The 9,197-nt window shown below is 44.7% G+C and overlaps 3 non-coding genes across 3 annotated transcripts; all 3 read left to right on the top strand.

Annotated features, from left to right (window-relative positions):
- Positions 1-2,216: 2,216 nt before the first annotated feature.
- LOC143112963 (U7 small nuclear RNA) lies at positions 2,217-2,270 on the top strand. Its single transcript, XR_012984824.1, has one exon. It is a non-coding gene; the product is annotated as a U7 small nuclear RNA (small nuclear RNA).
- Positions 2,271-2,777: 507 nt separating this feature from the next.
- Positions 2,778-2,831, top strand: LOC143112966 (U7 small nuclear RNA). The gene has a single exon (XR_012984827.1). It is a non-coding gene; the product is annotated as a U7 small nuclear RNA (small nuclear RNA).
- Positions 2,832-3,225: 394 nt separating this feature from the next.
- LOC143112962 (U7 small nuclear RNA) lies at positions 3,226-3,279 on the top strand. The gene has a single exon (XR_012984823.1). It is a non-coding gene; the product is annotated as a U7 small nuclear RNA (small nuclear RNA).
- The last annotated feature ends 5,918 nt before the right edge of the window (positions 3,280-9,197 follow it).

The raw sequence follows: 9,197 nt of genomic DNA, 5'->3' as shown, positions 1-9,197 counted from the left end.
TAATCCATTTGTGAGTGACAAATATGTTGTTGCTTTTCTGAGACAGTACTGCAGTGATGTTAAAGATGGAACCAAGATCAGAGATAAGTTTGGAATATGGAATGGACAACGCAGATTTGCAGTGTGTTTTAAGTTGAGGAAAGATGGCAAGACAAAAGACTATCCTCCCCAATTCTTTTCGATCGGTCCTGACCAGGGGTTTCTGTTCTTTCCAGGACAGGCAGGGAGATGTTGGAGATGTGGAACGCCAGGGCACAGCAAAGATCAGTGTCAGGAGGTGAAATGCCGCCGTAGTGACTCGACCGAGCACATGGCGGTGGAATGTATGGCGCCCAGGAAGTGCAGCTTGTGCAGCTCTGTGTCGCACCTCTCCACCGAGTGCCCAGAGTCAGGGCTGCCACAGGCTGAACTGTTTCAACCCCCAGAACAGACAAGTGAAGCTGGTCAGCAGAGTGACCAAGCTGGGAGAAAGGCTGAGAAGCAGGCTGTGACCGTGGGGTCAAGCCCAACCCTCCGGACTCAAGCCCAGGAGCAAGGACAAGCAGGAGAAAGTGTGAAAGTCCAGGTTGCAGTTGGTCAGCACCTACAACATGCACTTGGAAGAACAAAGGTAATAGAGACAAGAGAAAGGCCAAAGGAAAGAGGTGTGACCTCGAAGGAAGCAGCAAGATGGAATGTTGGTGAAGTGGAGGATGCAAGGTGGAATGTTGGTGAAGTGGAGGAGACAAGGTGGAATGTTGGTGAAGTGGAGGAGACAAGGTGGAATGTTGGTGAAGTGGAGGATGCAAGGTGGAATGTTGGTGAAGAGGAGGATGCAAGGTGGAATGTTGGTGAAGTGGAGGAGACAAGGTGGAATGTTGGTGAAGTGGAGGAGACAAGGTGGAATGTTGGTGAAGTGGAGGAGGCAAGCACGGACGAAGAGATAGCTGGAACAATTAAGCGTTCCTTGCAGATTGGAGAGAGAGTTGAGAATCCTGCGAGGCATCAGAAGACGACCAACCAGATTCCACCTCAGCGAGAGAAAAGCGAAAGTGTTGGCGAGCATGTGGGGAAGCAAGCGGCGTTCCCCTCCCCCGCACAAGGGCAAGTACCAGGCTGGGATGGGAAGAACCTGATGGCAGTTACTGAGACGGCCAATCCCAGGAAGGAAGACACGGACACATTAATTGATTTGGACTTTTGAGTTTTGATTAATTGAAGTGAAAGTGAAAGAGTTTAATTTATGACTGCAGAATAATAAGTTTTGATTTAAGGAATATGTGCCAGAAGAGTGAGATGTTATGTTGACATGGTGAATTTTGAACGGTGTTATTTTTGTCTGGAAAAAGTTTATGTATTGTTGATATGAACTAACTTTGAAATGACCTGAGTTCTTATGGATAAAAAACTGGTTTGGTTTTTCCATTTTAAGAAAAATCTAATAACTAGATGCTCACTCTACATGTTAATAAACAAAGCAATAAACTTGCTTTGTGTTTGTGCTTGAACTATCAATTCTCAACCTCAGTGTTTAATGAATGATGGTGCTTATGTTTTGGATTTTAGCAATAGGTAAATGTAGTCGCTGACTGTGAAAACAGACCAAAATCGTACAATGTAAGGCCGCCATAACTTGCAATGCAACTTGCCATAGGTAGTTAACTTCAAACACCCGGATCTCCTTATATGGGCAGAGATGGCAGCTTTGGTTCTTTTTTGCCAACTTCAGAGGTCTATGCAGTGAAATGGTCAGATCACTATTAGCATAACCCCACCCTTCCTGTGATAATGTAATGTGAAACCCACATTAGCATAACCCCACCCACCCAGTGATGTAGAGATCCTCTGAGTTTGTCCACCATGAGTGAGACCCTCAGCTACAGGATACACAGCTGCACCACACACACTCATCAGCATTGGAATATTTGAAGTTATATGTATGCATACATATGATATTTGGAACATTGGAATCTTACTTAGAATACAATTTATGCTATTAACATTGATTTGTATTTGTGATTGAGCAATGGTGCTTCCTCAACGTCAGTGATTAATGAATCTGTGAAAGAAAAGACATTACGGACAGTGCTTATGTTTTGGAGTCATTAAAATGCAGTGGAGTTGTCAGACTGCTATTAGCATAACCCCGCCCATCCAGTGATGAAGAGTTTGTCCACCATGAGTGAGACCCTCAGCTACAGGATACACAGCTGCATCACACACACTCATCAGCATTGGAATATTTGCTTTTTAGTATTTGTCTAGCAGGCATCTAATAACTAGATGCCCACCTTTCATGTTCAAAAATAAAGATTGCTTTAGGCTGCTACAGCACTGCTACTGTGACTGAAACGTTGTATTTTTTATAATTATAAGAGACTTGTAAGAGAGAGTTCCAATAATATGTCTAGATTGATACATTTCTCACCCTTATTGGAATTTTCATAATTGTCCTTACTGTTTCTTAATGCTTATATATTATATGGGGTCCTTACACCAAACAACTTTGACAAGATATGGGGAAGATTTTTAAGATTGGAGTCTTTTGAGTAAAGCTTGAATGAGGGCATTAGTTAAACAATTACAATCTTTCAAGAATCTTTCCCAAATTTTGTCAAAGTTGTTTGGTGGCCATTATTTGCTGGATTATGACTAGTTTGAGATGTAATGACATCACACACACACATTAGCATAACCCCACCCACCCAGTGATGTAGAGATCCTCTGAGTTTGTCCACCATGAGTGAGACCCTCAGCTACAGGATACACAGCTGCATCACACACACTCATCAGCATTGGAATATTTGCTTTTTAGTATTTGTCTAGCAGGCATCTAATAACTAGACGCCCACAATTTTGTCCAAAAATAAAAGTTGTTCTTGCGTTTGCAGTTAATCGTTTGGCAGGGGGTAATTGTCCAAAGCAACTTAAAGCAGTGGAATAACATTTAAATTATCAGCATTGAGACGTTAGAGCTACAATACGATACTAGAATACAATTTAAGCTATTAACATTGATTTGTATTTGTGATTGAGAAATGGTGCTTTCTCAATGTCAGTGATTAATGAATCTGTGAAAGAAAAGACATTACGGACAGTGCTTATGTTTTGGAGTTTTTAAAATGCAGTGAAGTTGTCAGACAGCTATTAGCATAATCCCGCCCATCCAGTTATGAGTTTGTCCACCATGAGTGAGACCCTCAGCTACAGGATACACAGCAGCATCACACACACTCATCAGTATTGGAATATTTGCTTTTTAGTATTTGTCTAGCAGGCATCTAATAACTAGATGCCCACCTTTCATGTTCAAAAATAAAGAACCATTATTTTTAATGTTGGCTTTGATGGTGTATGCATGATGATAGTCTGATAGTATTTTTGGGGCAGCCGTAGCCTACTGGTTAGCACTTCGGATCTGTAACCGGAGGGTTGCCGTTTCGAACCCCGACCAGTAGGCACGGCTGAAGTGCCCTTGAGCAAGGCACCTAACCCCTCACTGCTCCCCGAGCGCTGCTGTTGATGCAGGCAGCTCACTTCGCCAGGAATAGTGTGTGCTTCACCTCACTGTGTGTACACTGTGTGCTGTGTGTGTTTCACTAATTCATGGATTGGTATAAATGCAGAGACCAAATTTCCCTCACAGGATCAAAAGAGTAAATATACATACTATACTTATACTGATTAATGAATCTGTGAAAGAAAAGACATTACGGACAGTGCTTATGTTTTGGAGTTTTTAAAATGCAGTGAAGTTGTCAGACAGCTATTAGCATAACCCCGCCCATCCAGTGATGAAGAGTTTGTCCACCATGAGTGAGACCCTCAGCTACAGGATACACAGCTGCATCACACACACTCATCACCATCAAGGATCCTCGACTTTGAGAAACAGCCAGAGAAATAGAAGAACTAATAGAGTATTGTTACAGCACTGCAGACATAACTAATAGAGTACTGTTACAGCACTGCAGACATAACTAATAGAGTAGAGCATTGTTACAGCACTGCAGACATAACTAATAGAGTACTGTTTATACAGCACTGCAGACAGACATAACTAATAGAGTACTGTTACAGCGCTGCAGACATAACTAATAGAGTACTGTTTATACAGCACTGCAGACATAACTAATAGAGTAGAGTATTGTTACAGCACTGCAGACATATAACTAAGAGTAGAGTATTGTTACAGCACTGTAGACATAACTAATATAGCACTGTTACAGCGCTGCAGACATAACTAATAGAGTACTGTTTATACAGCACTGCAGACATAACTAATAGAGTACTGTTTATACAGCACTGCAGACATAACTAATAGAGTAGTATTGTTACAGCACTGCAGACATAACTAATAGAGTACTGTTTATACAGCACTGCAGACATAACTAATAGAATACAGCACACTCCTCTCTAGTACAGAGCAGTTACTAGCCTGACGAGCCAGACCCACATCAAGATGTAGTGTCTGGGAACTCACCATTGGCAGTGCTGAATCCGAGGGGCGGGATAGATTATTGTCTTTCAAATTCCATCTGCATGCAATAGGATAGCGCTACAACTCATGACTCCCATGCGTTTTCCCACAAGCGGAGCTAGCTAGTTAATCAAACTTTTATCAACTTAAAAAAAGATTAACTCGAGTCGCGATTCAAAGACAGCTGTTCGCCGGCAACAGCATCCATCTTCTTTGTTTTCAAGTAGCAGGGAATTCACACAGAACCGTCGCAACTCTGCCATAATTATGTGAAACCCACCAACCGACTCTATACATGATGTGATTGGCCTGATCGAAGTTTGATTTTTCCAGCTTGCACGCCAACAGAGAGTTGCTAGACTACCCTGGCTGCTTTGCTGCCGCTACGGGGTTGGGGGGTGTTGCCCACGCCGGCCAATTTTTAAAACCCAATGTGGCCCTTGAGCCAAAAGGTTTGCCCACCCCTGATTTAGAAGGTGCGGAAAACTGAACTGAACTAATTTCCTCATTATTGTTCTCACTTTGGCCCCCATGCTAGCGCTTAGTAGTGCAGTTTCACTAGTTAGCCCCATGCTAGCGCCCAATGCTAGCGCTTAGCAGTGCAGTTTCACTAGTTAGCCCCATGCTAGCGCTCAGTAGTGCAGTTACACTAGTTATCCCCATGCTAGCACTTAGCAGTACAGTTACACTAGTTAGCCCCATGCTAGCACTTAGCAGTAGTTTCACTAGTTAGCCCAATTCTAGCGCTAGTAGTGCAGTTTCACTAGTTAGCCCCATGCTAGCGCTTAGTAGTGCAGTTTCACTAGTTATCCCCATGCTAGCGCTTAGCAGTACAGTTTTACTAGTTAGCCCAATTCTAGCGCTAGTAGTGCAGTTTCACTAGTTAGCCCAATGCTAGCGCTTAGTAGTAATGTTTCACTAGTTAACCCCATGCTAGCGCTTAGCAGTGCAGTTTCACTAGTTAGCCCCATGCCCTCAAAGACATTCTCTTTTGCTTTCTCTTTCTCTCTCTCTCTCTGTCTGTCTTTCTCTTTCTTTCTCTTCTCTCTCTTTCTCTTTCTCTTTCTCTGCCACAGCCAGCATGGTTGGCAGAATGGGAATTCTGTAAGCTGGAATGGGAATTCTGTACACCTGAATGGGAATAGGAATTCTGTAAGCCCGGCTAATTCATATTCATCTGTCATGAATGTCTCTAGATGTCAAACAAACATAAAATGCACTGGCATTGTAAATAAAAACTTTTGAACAGACATGTCATAAACTTTAGACAGTTATTCGTGAAGCCCTGTGGCAATATGCCTCACCATACTCAAACTCACCGCCCGAACCCTTTACAATAACCTCAGGCAGACACGCTGACATCTGCTGTGTGCTTCCCTGTGATCAGACTTTAAAACCATTGGATTAGATTCAGTAGCACACGTCTGGATGCCGCTCTGCTCAGCTTGGGCAAATGACAACAGAACAAAAAATCACTGCCCTATTTTCTCCAGATTGATGTGTGTGTGTGTGTGTGTGTTTTGCAGGGGCACAAAGACGAAACCCACTTCTGAATTCTTCAGTTGAACCCACCAATCACATCTCTCACGGAGGAGATTCAAACTGCAGCTTTGACACTTATGAGGACAGAAAAGGGCTGTCTAGACCAGCTGCTATAGAGCAGAACTTTGACAGCTGTTTGGATTTTCTCTTAGATAGGCCTGCTAGTCATAACCCAACATCAGTTAGTTAGTGAACAAACATCCCCCAGACTGCCAAATATTACCAATTTACCTGCATAGTCAAGATCACTGATCTTTGCAAATATTATTATAGTTATTTGGTCTAAAATGTTGGCATTTGGTAAAAAGCAAACATGGTCATACAACCTGTCTAGACTAGAATCAACATTTCCCTTGGATCTCTGTCCAAGAACACAAACACACACACACACACACACTCCCATGACAAGTCTTCAGCTTCCTATAGCTCTGGCAGTTCACAAACACTAACACACACACACACACACACACACCCTCACACACACACACATACAAAGTCAGACCTGAAAGCACACACTGACTTTTAGACCATCAATGACATCTGAAAGCACACAATCACAGACACACACACACACACATTCCTCGCTGACTAGAAAGGCATGCATCAGAGAGCTGGCCGTCTCTTTTGACACCTACCCTACATGCTTGATGAATGGCTCTCCCATCTGTGACATTTCTTCGCAGGCAGAAGCCAAGCCCACCCCGGTCGGAGCAAGGACCCCTTTGTTGCCTGCAGAGATGCAGCGTTTTTGATGTCCGTAGCTGTTGTTGTTGTTGTAGGTCTTTGCTTACACCTACCGTGTTGGTGCACGTCAGTAACTCTTAATGTCATGGTCTTCAGCACGTAATGATTTTCAATAAGAAAAGACGGCGTGACATTTCCATCAAAGCTATGGCTCCTCTGCCGTGGTCGCTAACGGAGACAGGCGATGGGTCCCCTGATAGCGGCACACCGTGACACGGCTGTGCTTCGGCCCCGATCTGGCCCAGATCCAGCATCCACCAGCAGGCGGGGGGGGGTTGGAGGTTCTGGTCCTCACCTGATATGCCCTCTGCGGTTGGCTACACACACCAGCTGCATCTGACTCACACACACACACAGACACATGTACACATATACGCACACACACAGACACACGTACACACATACACACACACACACACACACACACACATACACATCCACACACACACACAGACACACGTACACACACATGCACACACACACACAGACACATGTACACACACACACACACACAGACACACGTACACACATACACACACACAGACACACATACACATACACACACACACACACAGACACACGTACACACATACACACACACACAGACACACGTACACACATACACACACACAGACACACATACACATACACACACACACACAGACACACGTACACACATACACACACACACACACACACATACATACACACACACACAAACACACACATACACTCTCACCGCCTCCGTCAGTTCTACTGCTGAGGCCTGTGGCAAAGCAGTGTGGGGCACAAACATACACACGCACACACACACACTCTCACACACTCTCACCGCCTCTGTCAGTTCTACAGTGGAAGCCTGTGGCAATGCAGCGCAGGGCAGTGACGGACGCTGTTTACCTCACGGATATAAAATCTCCATTTGGCTAATGAGCTGTTGTGTGATGTTAGCATTCAGGCCTCCCCCCTTTGGGATAAAATGTATCTGCAATGGAGGACAGTGGCGCCAAGCTCGCAGTTTCACACATACACACACACATACACACTCTCTCTCTCACACACACACACACACACACACACACTCAAACACACACACACATATACACTCTCTCTCACACACACACACACACACACACACACACACACACACACACACACTCACATACACACACACACATACACACACACATTCTCAGTGTTTTTATGGTGTCCTTGGTCAGGGCTGCACACTAGAGACTCAGACAGGGGAGCAGGACACATTTGTTGGCCCAATTTCAATAGTCTTTTATGGCTCATCTTCTCCCCCCTGCCCCCTCGTCTTCAGTGCCACCCCCTGATCTATGGGACACTGGAGAGGACAGACGCAGCATGGTGGCACCTCCATCAGAACGGACGGAAAACCACCCAGACGGCGTTTCGATCTGCGCTGATGGAATGTGTAAACAGAACCTTCATCCAGCTTGAGGGCTCTCATTTGATAGATAGATAGATTACTTTATTCACCCCCAAAGGGAAATTATGGTGTTTGATAGGTTTGAGGTTTAGGTTTACGGCAGAATGCCCAAAAAAAAGTTTTTCTGTCTTTTTGCACAAAAATTGGAGAACAGCACCACACAAAGGGTGGAGAATAGCATTCACACAAAGGGTGGAGAATAGCATTCACACACGGAGAATAGCGCCACACACACGTTGGAGAATAGCGCCACACACACGTTGGAGAATAGCGCCACACACACGTTGGAGAATAGCGCCACACACACACGGAGAATAGCGCCACACACACTTTGGAGAATAGCGCCACACACACACGTTGGCCGTTGGCAGTCTCACCTTGGCCCTCAGTGAGGATGGTCTGTTTGTCTGTGTCGGCAGCTCACGCATTCTGCTGCGCTCCTGAAATGTCATGACCTTTACCTTCACGACAAATCAATGGTCATAGAACACAGGTGAGAATGATGATGTTTACACACGTGCATCTGTGTGTTTGTGTGTGTGTGTGTGGGCCTCAGCCTAATCAACTGTGTGTGTGTGAGTGTGTGTGTGTGTGTGTGTGCATGTGTGTGTGTGTGTGCATGTGTGTGTGTGTGTGTGTGGGCCTCAGCCTAATCAACTGTGTGTGTGCGTGCGTGCGTGCGTGTGTGTGTGTGTCAGTGTGTGACAGTAGTGTGTAGGCGTAATCCACAGGCTCCCTGGGCAGGTTTGTGAGTAAAGTTTATGCAAGCAGCAGTAGGCACAGATGACGGTACCCCGGGCCTGAATGCAGCACAGCCAATCAGATTTCTGATACCATGCCCGAATACAGCACAGCCAATCAGATCTCTGCTTTTTGTCCTGATCTAAAGGCCTATTTTTTTTCATTCATTTTTCATTTATCAATTATGTTAAATCATTACTTCGAGTTAGTTTGACTGTTCAGGTTTTAGTGCAGCAGGGGGAACTAACTGACTGACAG

The sequence above is a fragment of the Alosa pseudoharengus genome, unplaced genomic scaffold, assembly GCF_046254945.1.
Source record: "Alosa pseudoharengus isolate Yale_2024_CS ecotype anadromous, Long Island Sound unplaced genomic scaffold, YU_APseudo_1.1 YU_APseudo_1.1_scf_8, whole genome shotgun sequence".
Classification (NCBI taxonomy): Eukaryota; Metazoa; Chordata; class Actinopteri; order Clupeiformes; family Clupeidae; genus Alosa; species Alosa pseudoharengus.
The sequence above is the reverse complement of the archived record's forward strand: the minus strand, read 5'-3'. Positions and strand labels throughout refer to the sequence as shown.